Source organism: Arachis ipaensis, chromosome B4 (genome assembly GCF_059453495.1).
Source record: "Arachis ipaensis isolate K30076 ecotype BB chromosome B4, ASM5945349v1, whole genome shotgun sequence".
Classification (NCBI taxonomy): domain Eukaryota; kingdom Viridiplantae; phylum Streptophyta; class Magnoliopsida; order Fabales; family Fabaceae; genus Arachis; species Arachis ipaensis.
This window is the reverse complement of record NC_142439.1, coordinates 134,429,879-134,444,192: the sequence shown is the minus strand read 5'-3', so window position 1 is coordinate 134,444,192 and position 14,314 is coordinate 134,429,879. Positions and strand designations below refer to the sequence as shown.

Sequence of the window (14,314 nt, the reverse complement as noted above, 5' to 3'; positions counted from 1 at the left end):
CTTTACAAATGGCAGAACCTCTTCTTTCTGACGCAGGAGGAAACGAATGATGAAGTAAAACTTGATTTTGATATCTTCTGACTGTAAGAATTTCAATCTCACCAAAGGAACCCTAACGTAGTGGCATTCATGAAGAGAGGAGGAAGAAGAAGAAGAAAAGAAAAAGACAGAGAGTGGAAGTGGAGAAGACAAGTGAAGAGATGGTGTGTTTATGATGAAGGGCGTTTCATATTTTCTTTTGGGCCAAACGACAACGTTTTTGTCAAATTGGGGCGCCAACCCAAAACGCCAACGTTTTGGCTTAATCCAACGTGGCAACTTCGTGACACATCAGATCGTCGGTGATGACTCATCACCGGAAAACTGTCCAGGGACTATTATGGTGCCCGGAGCGGTATCTGGAGGATTATAATGGTGCAATTGGGATCTCAGGGATCACATTGGGTAACGACCCGAATCTCAGGGACTATTATGGGGATTTACTCCATCATATCTAGACTTTTTTATTATACAATATCTAAATTGAACTTCACCATTTTCATGCTACGCAGACAACTGTCACAATTACTAACATAATAACTAACAACAAACAGAATGCCACTTTTAGAGCCCTAACTTCGGATTTTAAGCTTCCAATCTTTCTGATGAATTTTATTATCCATTCCTTTATTTCAAATCCAGGATCAGCTCTACCAATTATTTTTTTTTCATGCTGAACTTTGTCAGCCCGCATAAAAAAACCACACCACCTCTTGCTAACACTCTGCAACCACATTTCATGGCCATGGAGAAGAAATGTTATATATTGAAAGAGCAACGAAATTAGCTACATACATTAACAAAAATCACTGGTTGACCTCTCTGAATTTGCATCTATTCTTGACTATTTGAGGACGGATCGGCTGCCACACCCACACCTCTCTAGAAGCCGTTCGTAAATGCTTTTGGTGGTTCTCCTCTCACAGCTTCTCTCAGAGCGTCGGTTGTTGGAGCTACCAACAATGCTGTTGCCTCCACCCATTATCACTTTTTCAAAACACGCCTAACAACGACAGAAAAGAAGAAGGATAGTGACTTCTAATGGTAGACGCAACTTTCTGGAGTTCAAATTGGGATTAGAGCTATAAACTACTATAAGAACTAAATTGAGTTAAATAGTTATAATAATTTTGTAATATAGTTATGGATTGTCCCGCGTAACCTCTGTCCAACTACGTCATCATTCTGTTCACGAATATTAGTCAGAATATACCTCAAAGACGATCAAAAGTCAATATTGTTAAGACCAAAAATAAAGTTGAGGCAATTACAAATTAAAAAATAAGATTAAACCTCAACTACAAATTTAGTTCAAGAACCAATTTAAGATTTAACTCATCGAATAATTCATAAGTTATTATGATTTAAATTCTAAAGAAGAAACAACATATATCCACTGTGATTCGTATTATATTTTTTCATAATAATTAGAATATAATAGTTATTATTGATTATAGAATATAACTATAATTAAAAAGGTATATTTAAAATGAATATTTAAGTTTCAAATTATTGCATACCACAAGGTTTTTATGTATGTGCACATTAAAAATCATTTTTTAAATATAATAAATTAATTATATTACGTATATATTAAAAATAATTATCAAATAAAATATTCATATAAAACAAATATAAAATATGTATAAAAATTAATTAAATAATAAATATTTATATATAAATACATGTATAATAAAAAAATACGATACTTTGCTTTTTTTTAAAGGAATTTAGCATTCTTCATGTTAAGGTATTATTGTCAAAATAGACCATTCAAAATAGAATAAAAGTAAGAATTTAAGCATTCAAACATAAATCATAATAAAATTTAAAAGTAATAATACAAGTGGTGATCCACCATGTTTGAGTGATTAATTTTTGAGTTAATTATTCTGTTAATTTTTATAATTTTATCAAATTTATAATTAGATTTTTATATTTTTTTAATTGATTTTTTATACTCTTTTTAGTTTTATAATTAGGTTATTCCTAATATAAAAAATATTAAAATTAATTGAATAATTTTTTGTAAATTAAAAATATTTATAATTAAAAATATAATTAAATTTTTAACTGTATATTTTTTAGAAAAAATATTTTGTTAATTTTAATTTTTTGACAAAATTAAAAAATATAAAAATCTAATTAAAAATTTAATATAATTATAAAGACTAATAGAATAATTAAACCTTAACTTTTTTTTAAATATATCCATGAATATCATATGTTGATATCTACTAAAATCTAAAACTATTTTATATTATCAATAAATCACATTAAAAATTTTGAATAACCTTTACATAATAAAATTGAAAATAACTATAACAACTAATATGGTAGTATATAAATAAATTATACCGTGAAAGTTTTATTTCATAAAAGTATTCAAACTAAAGCATGTTTACATCATTTTTCTATCTATTTTGATTTCTTCCTTTTCAATGGAAAATGAGTCAAATGACTAGTGCAAGTGGGAGGATGTATCTTTGAATCGATAAAATAGTGTACGACTTGTTCCTTTTTTATTTGGGCCACTCTGGAAATAACTAAAAGATAAATTTAGATATTGTTATTTTTGTTATGTATAAAAAGGACTTAAGACTTAAGAGTTAAATACGGAGATATTTCGTACTCACTATGAGACAAATAATAATATTTTAGGATCATGTTATGTAGGCATAGAAAGATTGCACACAAATTGGTTATTTACATGTGAATACAGAATAATTTATATAATTATATTTATAATAAAATATAGCAATAATTGAGTTTTTGTGTTGATAAAATATTTAGTTATTTTACAGATCCAAAGGAGATGAAAAATTCTATTTTCATAGTGAGAAATTTTGTTACAGATTTTGAAAATTTTGATTATTTTAAATTAATAAAAAATGTATCAAAATTTTCTCTTTAAAATGACAAATTTTCACAGTGAGAAATTTTGTTACAGATCCAAAGGAGATGAAAAATTCTAAGAATAAAAAGAAAAACCGAAGAAGAAAAGAGCAACAGACGAGCTCTTCTTTGAAGGAAGCTTCTGAACTGAACAATAAGGTAGTCATAATATCTAATATCAAATTTGGCTTCAAGTTAAATTTGAAAAAACAAGTTCAGTTATTTACTATATATGTTCCAAGTGTTTATTGCTTTTTACTTCTAATAGGAGATAAATGGTCATAATATCAGACCCCAAATTGATGGAGCTAATGGAGTTTCCGAGGCCTCTCAGTCTGATACAGAAGACAGCACTTTTGTTCCTAGAGAGTTTGATGATGGAGATATAGACGAGGAGATCGATCCTGCATTACAGGAAAAACTTGACAGGTGGAGCTAGACCATATTCTAAGTGCAGTGTTTACACTTCATGCTAAAATTTGAAGTTGTATTTTTCTTTTTGTGGATGACAATCATTATCTTTAGCATAGTTGCAGTGGCAGATCACTTGCACTATTATCTTTATTCTATCATATGGAGAGGACATAGCATCAGAATGATTGATGAGCTCTTTCTTTCAATAAATTGTATTTCTTGAATCATGTATTGCTGGTTGCATGTGAAATGACGTGCTCACATTCGTGTATATATGAGAGAGAGGGCAATGTGACAATATCCAAATTGATTTCATTGTGTTTGGGATTGGCAAGTGACAAATGTTTATTTTATATTTGTTCCTATGTTGGAGAATTTTTAGTAATCTTTGTATCCCTAGCAATCTAGCAATAGGTTTTTCTTGATCTTGTATGTTTAAAATGTTTCAATAAATAATGCAACTTGTTTTAATCTGTGTGTGCATGCCTGCTATTGAAGAATGTAATGGAACAAAAAAGAAATATGAAAGGGTGGGAAAGTGACAACAAAAACAATAAGAAATCTCTAAGTTTCAGAGTGAAAATGATGATTGATTACTTATGATTGTGAACTTGTGTTATGATTATGTCAATAATTAACTTCAGAAACAAGATGTAACTCCATAACTAACTACCTAACAAGTTTATTTAATGCTTTCTATTTTTGCTCCCTGAACTGATTAAAACTGTGTCAGAGTAACATAAACCTAATTAAGCTGACTCAACTCATCTTACACACACTAACAAAGTTCTAATCTAACAATATTACTTTTTGTATTCTGGTACTTTGCAAAATTTGTCTAGGTACATTATGGTAAAATTATTGGTTTTTTGGCCAAAATTTGTTTTTCATTGAGTATTTAATAATATTATTATGATCATTGAATTTACCCATTTGATATTTTAGTTTCCATAGAAGGAGAGCCTCGGAACAACGATTGAGTTGTCTCCGTGTGACCTCAAGGTCACGGGTTCAAGCCGTGGAATCAGCCACTGATATAATTATTAGGTTAGGCTGCCTAGATTACGCCCTTTGGATGCAGCCCATTCCTAGATCCTAGGTTATCGCGGGATACTTGTTCATCTGGCTGTCCTATACTTTAGTTTCCATAATTGACCAAGCTTATTTCACACGCACAGAGTTTAACAAAGTAGCAATATGTAAGGGGTATGATGTAGAAATAGAGAAGAATTAATCAATCCGAGGGAATTTAGAGAGAATTAAGAGGGAGAGAGATAATTCCATAAAAAGAATTCCAGAAAAGGAACTATATTCATTACTCAATTCATGATTTTTTATTATATTTCTGCAATATCTATTTATAGTAAATCAATTACTAATGAAACTATCCTAATTGAGCCTTGGCCTATATTTTACTCATTACATTACATTTTCCTTAACGACAATCTTGCCATCAAAGTTGTTGAAAAAAAAATTTAAAAACCCTAATTACAATTAATCTTAAAGTAACATTTTTTTTTCTATTCCTATTCTACTGTCTAAAATAAAAAATTACCTCCAGGATCCCACTGTTTAAAAAAAACTAGGCCCTCCCTCTTTTTAAAATATTTTTTGGTATGCCTAAATCTATTTGTTGATGTGAATTGGACTCTTGTTGAGGTAAATTGGGCTTGGCAGATTGGGAAAAGGCCCAACCCTTAAGGAAGGAACAGCTCCTCATGCTCTGCTTTATCATTCTCGTTGCTGCACTTGAGAAGAGAGGGCACCATCCCAAAACAGCCACCACTCATCTCTTGATCAGTCTGCATCTCCGCCGTCTGCTTTGCCTGGGTAGGCTCCTGTGCTGCTGCTTGGTCCATCGCCACCCATGGAGACAACACCTCGTCCCGCTTCTTCTCTGTGCTCCATCTATGCTCGCGATCCCATGGAAAAACCGCCACCGTGAGTGGTGGTGGCTTGGCCACGATTGAGGGAACACAACGGAACAGAACGCCTCTTCTAACCTTCACGAGCTTTCTCTTCGCGGAGGCGCCGCTTGCTACCACCGCGTCGTTCATCTTCCGCGGTCTTGGTTCTGGTGCGGGCTTTCTTGCAGCTGCTCCGCCTCTGACCACAGCGTCCGTAAACCTGCAAGGCGGCTTTGGTGTCGGTTCCCGATCCAATAGATCTGTGTCATCCACCTTCCCCTTCGAGACGGCGCCGTCCTCGGCGCCACTGCTGGCCATGCTTAGCCTGCCACCGCTGCTCCGAGCGGTTCTGTGGACGTCGTCGTCCTCCGCAACGGGTGCTGTTTCCCACCACGTACGATCGCTGGCGTTCAGAGGTCGCGGTCCAGCATTCAGGGAGGTCGTTTCTTGAATCTGAAGCTCCCTTTGCAGATCTGGAACTGCTGTTGTTGATGCTGAAAACTGTTGATGAGGTATTGAATCAGATAGTTGAATTCTTGAGGATGTAATATCTGTATCCGCAGTCTGTAATTTCGCTTGATCTTGAGTTTCGATTGATGATTCTGCTTCTGAATTTCTGATTTCGTGTTCTGTCGATGGTTTTTCTGTGGTGTCTACGATGGAATTCTGGATTTGAATTTTTGCTTGAAACGCTGATTCTGGACTTTGATACAGTGATTGATAATTTTGGCTTTGAAATTTCTGAAAATGGATTGCTCCAGCGTTCTTCATAATACTTTGCCAAATAAAAAGCATCACGAATAGTTTTAGGATCATCAAAGATAATTTCTCTATGGATATAAGTTTCCAATCCATTGAGAAATGTCTTCAATATTTCAGCATCATTCAAATTTACTCTTTGAACATAACACAAAAAGGCAGTAAAATATTCAGCTACACTTCCAATTTGCTCCATTGGAGGTGAGATCGCCAAACCACCATGAAAATGGAAAAATGGTGGTCAATGAAAGCACCAATGTAAGGGGTATGATGTAGGAATAGAGAAGAATTAATCAATAAGAGGGAGTTTAGAGAGAATTAAGAGGGAGAGAGATAATTCCATAAAAAGAATTCCAGAAAAAGAACTATATTCATTACTCAATTCATGATTTTCTATTATATTTCTGCAATATCTATTTATAGTAAATCAATTACTAATGAAACTATCCTAATTGGGCCTTGGCCTATATTTTACTCATTACACAATAATCATGAAATTCTTGTTAAACTCCTTCTGTGTTGTCCTTCCCTGCCACTTTGGATAAAAGAAGGCATGGGTTTGATATGAAGAAATGTCTGCATGATGTTCATATTGATGTACTCTTGTGATTTGATATGCCAAAATCTTATTTGCTCAATACCCTTTGATGCAGGGAAGTGGAAGATTTCGCCCGCATATTAAATTCTGACTGGCCAGAGAGGATGCAGGAACTGTTGTCATTGGGGCAAGAAAGAAAAGCAATGCCTTTTACATCCAATGGAAACAGTTTTTTAAGACGAAATGCTTGTATGTTCATCGCTGAGTTTGTTTTAGTGACGTTGTTTACCATTTATATGCTTGTTAGTAGAACGTTTTAAATCATTTTTAAAAAACAAATAATAAAATATTTTCTTCTTTTTATGTCCTTTTAAAATCATTCTAGTTTGCTTTTGCTCCTACATTTTGGTCAGCTAGAGCCAAGGTTGTCAAATATCCGCTATCTTCGCGCAATAGCGCTATTGCGTGGCAGAAATTTAACAAAACACAATGAGCCGCAATCCGCTATTGATGACCTTGCCTAGAGCCGATTTCCGCTTTCTTTAGCTGCTAAAACTTGTTTTCTCTTGCTTAATATTTAATATATGTTAAGCTTGTTGCATGTGCTATATATGAGAAGCTGAGTGAAAATTGCATCTTTCCATGTGTATCATCTTTTAGAACCATGAAGTGGGGCATTATTGCCAGAGAGATTTCTTTCCTTACCCTTTTGAATTGGCATGATGAATTTGGTAACTGACTTGTTTATTGTTTCCCTGAATAACTCTCTAGTTTATTCAGTGTGTAGTTAATACACCACTTTGCCATGATTATTGCTTTCTGTTTTCTGATATAACATGCTATAAAAATAATAGTATTTAATGTCATTTCATCCACTTATGTCTTTTGATTCACTACACTAATTAAAAATTTATCTATGCAGAGGACTTGACCTCATGATACTGTCACACAAACAAGAAGGAATCAGCGGAAAATGGATCCTTACAAGCCCCCACACAAATGGCCTGTGGCTTGAACAATTTTGAGAGGTGCTGACAAGCCTTAGGAAAGTGCTACATGTCAGTTATTTATTTGTTTTTCTAATTCACTGTTCAATTTTATTCATTATTGGTCCTTGGCCCCAGGCACAATTTGATGCTGGAGGCTGCCTCTTGTGCCAATAGAAAATAAATAGTAGGATGGGCTTGTATGTAATAATGTTGTATCTTTGTGCATTGATTGCTTGAGTTTTGAAAGAAGTTTCTTACTCTGATCCATTTCTGTGTTGACAAATTGTTAAAAATTGGGTTGTGATCATATATTCATTTTTGTACTCCTAATGTGACTAGTAGACTCTGTAGTTGTTGGAGTAATTTTTTTTCTTCACATAAGTAATGATTTAAAACTCATTCCATATAAGATGAGATTGAAGAGAAGAGTGTAATTCATGGGTCTGGATTGATCATTTGGAAGATGGTTTTTCCTTTTGCTACCCATTTGGTTCATAATTGCATGTGATATTTGGTTATATTGATAATTTTTTCCTTTTTCTTCTAAATAATCAATATTTACAACTTGAGTAAGACTACTTCATTAAGGGTGACTTGGGATCTTGGAAGAAATAGAGGAAGAAAATGACTTAAATGAGTAAAACAAGGGACATGAGCCAAGCTTACATTAATGATATTTCATCACAGAATACACTTGGAAAATGAAATTTATCCAACTTCAATTTCAATTTTAGTTATAAGTAACATAACCATAATCTTTCATCTTCATACAACAGTTTTCATTTTCGTTTTCTTTTTCTTTTTCTTTTTTCTCTTGTCACCATCCTCTGCCGGGCCACTTCATTGAGAGTTGACTGTGATGTCTCTTGCCTTATTGCCATTTGCTTGACAAAGACATCATTTTTTGGCCACACCCTCATATAAGCAAACTTCCAGAAGATAATTACAAAAGAACACTATGTTCCCTAAGGTAAAAAACAATTGCCAAAGAGGAAGCTCTTAAATCTTCTTACTTCTTATCTCATACCATCTCCTATTTAAGAAAAAAAATAAAATAAAAAATCTAATCTAACAAAAGTAATAGTATCTTAAAGTCTTAGCTGTTGATATAACTATAAATACATGCTAATAACATGATTAAACTAACACCTATGCTACACTATACTACTATACCTATTATCACTTCGTTCATTGTTGAGACTCTTGGTTATGAGGGCAAGGCATTTCTGGTTCCCCTCTTGTCCATAAAAGATTGAGTTCACCTCTCTTCTTTCCCAATGACAAAAATGTGCCTGCATTTGAAGAAAACCAAGGTTTTAAAAACAATACAAGTTTTTGTAAATTACGATGACAACTCGTAGTAAGAAACATGCATAAAGTTTAACATTAGTTCTCGAAGGTGCCTTCGGCAGCCACCCGAACATGTTGAAATAACAATTGTACTAACCAAGAGTAAACGGGACGATATAAAGCAATGCTGGTTGACCATGCCCATCCATCAAGTTCAAAGCAACATATGTAATAAGAAGACTTGCAGATCAAAGTTCAAGGGAATGATGTAAAGACACCAAGCAAACAGTGATCTCAATTCTCATCTACATCCTAATTCTGGTCCAAAAGTGAGCCGACTCAATTTTGTAACAAAGTAAATAAAGTCCAAAAGTTTTTATGAAAAATTACCCTTTGACACATCCTACCAACTAAAGTCATACCAAGAATCAAACATAGAAATAGCATACCTAAACCGTAAGCACTCATTACCCACACGAAGTATCCAGACCAAAGGTTCCTCTTTGCCAACCAATCATACCTGTAAATTTATCGGTACAATAATTAAGTCCAGGAACCATTAAAATGAGACAAGGGATTCTTTTCATTTATGTAGTGATTAAAGTGTTTAAACTAGGGAAGAGGCCATTTGTGACATTTGTGACCATAGTTCCATCTGTATCATGTTTTTCGGTATTGAAAGAGGCCATGGCTTTTCACCCCTGCATAATCCGAATGGGATTTGTGCATAGTTCCCCTGCTGGAAACAGCCTAATAGATGTGTAGGCTAAATGTGGACAACTCAGTTATTCTGAGAAATTCTTTCATGAGATGGAAAACAAAGACACTGTCACATGGAATGCAATGCTTTCAGGCTATGGAATGCATGGCCAAGGCGACCGTGCCCTCTCTCTTTTTTCACTTATGCAAGAGGCTGGTGTCAGTGTTGATTCTGTTCCTACCTCAATGTATTGTCTGCCTGCAGGGTGTGGAATATTTCCTACCTCAATGTATTGTCTGCCTCCATGACAATCTTAAAAAGCAATAAGAACCTAAGTAATAATTCAAGGGAATATTTCACATGCAGATCCACCAAGGTTCTGGGTAGATCATAGTAACATCAAGATCGTTGTCGTTCAATCTTGTACTCAGCTCTATACTAATGTATCCACCTCCAACAACCACAGCTTTGCCATTCTTCTTTGCTTTAATTGCTTCATATAGTTTATCAGCATCATCAACTTCCCTAAAGTAAAAGATGTTTTTGGCATCACCAAAATCACTCATCCTTATAACCTGCAAACAAATATTAGGTATTAGCAAGACGAAAAAAGTGAAGAAATGAGTACAATGCATTATGTTGAGATTGCACATATATTTTTTTTATGACTTGTTTTTAAATCTTTTTCTAATGTTCACCTATTTATTTTAGCAGCATTTGTTGTTTTTTAACTTATAAGCATCTTGTAGTTTTAGTTTAAAAGATTTCTAACTAACTCGCATACTCTTTCACCTAATTAGATACAATTCATCTCATTCTCAATTCAAAATCTAACTAACCGTAGAATAAGAAAGGACTCTTTAAATTTTCACTCTCATTGTTTTTTAGATACGAGTTATACATTTCATTCAATATCCTCAAGGATCCTTACAGCTGAGCCAGTTGCAATCAACAAAATCTGATAACTGATTGTTTCTCCTCCCGCACTTGTCAGAGATTTTGCGGCAAGGTCTGCTTTCACTGTTTCTGTTCTAAGAATCAACTAGAATGAGACCCCGCAATGCGGCGCGGAGAGGTAGATTATTTATACTATATAGTATATTTTAATAAATGTTATATTAAAAATATTTTAAAGAACATATTATAAATAGATTTTGAATTTATTTATTTTTAAAAAAGACATAGGTTATTTATATTAGAGTTATACAAAACTCCTTTTTTTTTCGATTTGCATTAATGGCTACACTTTGTCTTTTCTTGCGATTTTTTTGTTTGTAAATAATGAAAAAAAATAAATGAATGAGAATGAAAAACATATAAAAATGTTATATTAAATTTAAGGAATTTTTGATAATTAGTATAAGAGATTAAAAAATGAAGAGTAGTAAGAGTCATAATATGTATAAGTTGTAGAATTTGAATATTTGTAACTGAAATTTTTTATAATAATTATTATTATGACACTTTTAATGTATGTTTATTACATTTGATTAGTACTTGATGTTTCAATTGAATAATAATAGATAAGAATTTTTTGTTTTAATTTTTATAAAATATTTTACTAAATAGTGATTGGTTGATTTTCATCTAGCAATTTTGAGTATTAACTCTGATCTTCCGATCTGTCATTACCACTGCAAATCCTTCTACAACAAAGAGAAAAAGATATGGTCAAAGAATAATAATCCATTCTAAGTAAATTATAGAAGCAATACTGCATATTTTATACACATTAACATCTTAATTCTGCCATTGGAGTGAACTATACGTATCACATCCAATGCCCCGCATGGTAGGATGCATGATATGCATCCCCTTATGCTATTCTTCATTATTAAAGCTAAACTCTTGTGTAATTACTTAAAGAAACTCTTAAAAAAGGCTTGAATCCGTTTGTGGGATTAGGCGATATAGATATCAGAGAATAAATTTTAACTCATAAAAATAAAAATAAATTTAAATATTTTTATTTTTTAAATCTACACATAAAATATTACTAACACAATAAGATATTCTTTTTAAATAATAGTGTATTATAAATAAAAAGTTTCACTTATTTTTTTTTTCCTCCAACGGTCCAACCAAACTTGTATTGCATTATACTGGATGAGTCCTATAAGATTCTGATTGATTAAAGTTTTAGGAGAATTTTAATATTATATATGAAACTTAATATTCTTCTATATGATTCTTACATTATATATAATCGATATGAAACTTAATATATTTATTTCATTTTACTTAATTATAGTTAATGATATTTTAATATTTTTTTTATTTTTTTTTTTTGTATACACTACTTAATAAGATAATAATTTTATAGAGCCTTCTTTAATGAAGAAAACAAAGAATATTTTGATTTTTCATGAATTAAAATTTTTTATAAATTATAACCATTGAAAATTTGAATTGATGGCTAGAATTTAAATTATTTATTAATTATATAATAATCATATTTTATATTTAAATATTTTAAAATAATTTTATTGTGAAATTATAATTTTAGCTATTTTTTTCTCTTTCAGCCATCTCATATTTTCATACTGAAACAACTATTATTACCGCCATAAAAAAAATCTCTTCTCATCACTAGGGTTAGAAGTGAATCAAACCAACTCGAGCTCGACTCATTAATAGTTCGATAAGTTGAAATCGTGAGCTGGTGAGCCGAGCTTGAGCTTAAATTTAAACTCATAAATTAAATGAGTCGAACTTGAGCTTGAATAAACTCAGCTCATTAGCTCGTGAACTGACTCGAATATATGCCGCGTAATACATATTGATCTTTTCACTTTAGTAATTAAAAAAATTAATCTTGATATATTGTCTATAAAAATAATTTATAGATGTATTTAATTACATAATACTATGTCAAAAAAATTATGTTTTATATTAACTGTATGAAAATGATTAAAAAACGAATATAATTAAACGATTATATAAAATATTTTATACTATTATAATTAGATAAAAATGAAATTCTTTTTAAAAATCTTAATATATGCATTTCACACAACTATTTAGAAGTCTTACCATAATTGTCGAGTTTAAGACTTTGTCATAGCTTTGGAGGAGTTGAATCCACTTTAACTTGTATTATTGTTTCAGCAATGCAAGGAAATAAAACAGCTGCACTCCTCAAGTCATAAACTAATAAAAGTCAGAACTAAAGAAAAATCATTCTTTAAGCCTGTATTATATTTAAAAATAATATCTGTTGTTAAAATCTTTTTCATATGGTAACAATACGATTTTTTAGGGGGGTTTAAAGCTTTTCCTGCCCCTAGTTTTACAAGTCCTTGAATTGAAGTTTTTAATTATGGGAAAAAGTCCTTGACTTGAATATAAGTAATATTTCTAAAAGGATAATTTTTTTAATGAAATTATTATCTATACAAATTGAAAGGGGTATGGAGGATCACCGGTGGATATGAAATCTTGGATGTGGGTTTTGGGTACTTCCTTGTTAAATTTGATCGCATGGACGATCGAGAGAAGGTTTTACTAGGGGGGCCATGGATGATCTTCGGTCACTATATTGCGGTCAAGCCATGGACACCGGATTTTAAACCTTGTGAGGACACTTTCGGGGAGACTATGGTTTGGATTCGAATCTCTGGTTTGAGCATATGGTACTATCAGGATAAAGCCATGATGAGAATCGCTTCTGCTGTGGGAAGACCAGTCAAGGTGGATCTGGCTACTAAGTTGGCGGAAAGGGGAAAATTTGCTCGGGCTTGCGTGCAAATTAATCTTGGTTTGCCGGTGGTCCGGAGTGTGATTGTCGATGAGTTTGAATATAAGGTGGAGTATGAATGCTTACACCTTATTTGTGACAAGTGCAATTGTTTCGGGCATCCAGCAACTGACTGCAGAATGACCCCAATAGATTCGGAAAGGGTGGATCGAAAGGAAACATCAGTGACCGAGACGGCGGCCCGGTTGGTGCAGCCACAGGAAGCTTCAAAAGAGAAAATTTTTGAATTTGGATGCAATCCCAAAGAGTCAGTGATAGTTGCAGAAATTGGGGAGGAATTAGATGATACGTTGCATGGGAAGGAAGTGGGATCCCAACATTTGGAAAATGAGGCTGGCTGGACCAAAGTCAGCGGTAAAATGAGAGGAAAATTGAGTCAATCAAACAAAGCCCAACAAACATCTAAAGATAAAATGCCGGTGCGCTCAAATCAGAAATTGGACCAGAACCGTGACTTTGGGCTACGTATGAGAGGAGCCGAATCAGGGCTGAAGACCGGGTCGGTTAGCGGATCTAAGGCACGCATGGCATCTTCCAAACAGCAAGGGGTGAAGGGCAAATCTGTCTCCGTTGCGGTGCCGACTTTCACTGCCATTATCAAAAACGGACAAAAGAGGTTGCGCCCTTCTTCTTTGCAGAATTCGCCGTCGACTCCGGACTGCCTTGGCGACACCAGCAAGCAGCAAATCGGCAAATTGGAAGGGTTGTCAGTGGAGGGACACAGACAAACCGGGCAACAACCGGACAAGGACAAGCAAGACTCAGGGGGATATGATGGTGGATCTTCATCATATCGTTAGGGACTTCAGCTGAGGTTGGTCCTTTTTACAATACAAATTATTTTATGGATTATTTAGATTTAAGCTTTCTATTTTGGAATATTAGAGGTGCCTCTAATAAATTGGCCCGGGTTCATAGTAAGGAGTTAGCGAATAAATTTCATCCTACTTTTTTCATTCTGTTTGAAACCCATATTGCTTTCGAGAGGATGAAATCTTTTTGGAATAATCTAGGTTACCAGGGTGT

At 33.3% G+C, this 14,314-nt stretch overlaps 1 protein-coding gene across 1 annotated transcript in view; it reads left to right on the top strand.

The window, feature by feature from the left end:
* Positions 1–14,314, top strand: part of LOC148569316 (uncharacterized) — a 163,378-nt gene that overhangs the window by 98,745 nt on the left and 50,319 nt on the right. The gene's annotated exons all lie outside the window — the stretch shown is intronic.